The sequence below is a fragment of the Rhipicephalus sanguineus genome, chromosome 6, assembly GCF_013339695.2.
Source record: "Rhipicephalus sanguineus isolate Rsan-2018 chromosome 6, BIME_Rsan_1.4, whole genome shotgun sequence".
NCBI lineage: Eukaryota > Metazoa > Arthropoda > Arachnida > Ixodida > Ixodidae > Rhipicephalus > Rhipicephalus sanguineus.
The window spans coordinates 72,870,785-72,871,982 of record NC_051181.1 but is presented as its reverse complement, the minus strand read 5'-3'; positions in this window follow the sequence as shown (position 1 = coordinate 72,871,982).

Sequence of the window (1,198 nt, the reverse complement as noted above, 5' to 3'; positions counted from 1 at the left end):
ACAACAAAGAATAGATGAGACAAGCACAGCGCCAGTGCTTGTCTCATGTATTCTTTGTGGTCCGTCCGTGTTTGCGCTGAAGTTTTCATCTTAAAAGATATGTACCAACCAGGCCGAACAGATGTTTTATTGAACTTTATGCATAAATACAATTATGGCGATGGCGGCTTACCCTGTAGTATTGATTTGCTTCAGTCAATGAAATTTCGTTAACGACTAGAAGCTGTGCACTCATAATTGCGTTTTTTATTGTAGGCAACAGTGACTGTACATTTCCTTTTCTGTAATTAGTACTACACTTTCTTGCAGATATTTAGGTTTGAGTATCTTATATTTTGCCTTGCTTGCTCCTATTCGTGATAGTGTTTCTGGCGCGTTGGAGTTATTATTACTATTGTTATATTACTACTATTCTTAACATGTGAACCACAAGCTCTTTTTGAGTAAGAATTTGTGGTAACAGCGACGTAGTATATTCTTTATAGTCATCGTATTTGTATTTGCAACATTGCTTGGAGCGTGCAAACTTTATAGTAGAAAATAGTGCAATAATACAAGACAAGAAAAACCACACAGTACTAGCAATGAACAGCGCTGGTCCTGTTTGGTCTTTGTCTTAGTTGTACTGTTCTGTTTCCTACTATGCTTGGACGGCCCTCCGGCCCCTCCAAGGAAGTACACCAATGCAAACGGTGGAAGAAAAAATTTTCTTTGAAAAAGGTATGAGGGATTATAACCCGCACATTTTTCCTTCCGCATTGGTCGTTAGCTGTTTGTGATTGGTCGAAATGTTTTGGGTCATACAGACGGCACCTTCTCGTAACGCGGTGCAACAAATGACCCCGAAATTGTCCATTGCGTGATGATCACTGAAACACGACTCCATGAAAATAGCGTACTTTCTTATTTTTTTAATACAGCATATTTATGGTCATTGGTTCTTTGCCGTTCCTCAGAAATTTTCGGTGTGCCTAAAAATCGGTGCTTGTTACGCGACGTCACAAATTTGCGAAATATTGTGGTGTTAAAATGATGTGCGCACACTAAACAGCGCATTACTACGCTGAACAATACCGAAAATTTTTTTTGGAATAGCCAGACAGTGCCTTATTCTGAATGTAGTTCGCGAAGGCTGCCCGACTACTTATAGCAGCTGGCGAGATGGATTCATATTGGCATAATAAATATTTTCAGTTGT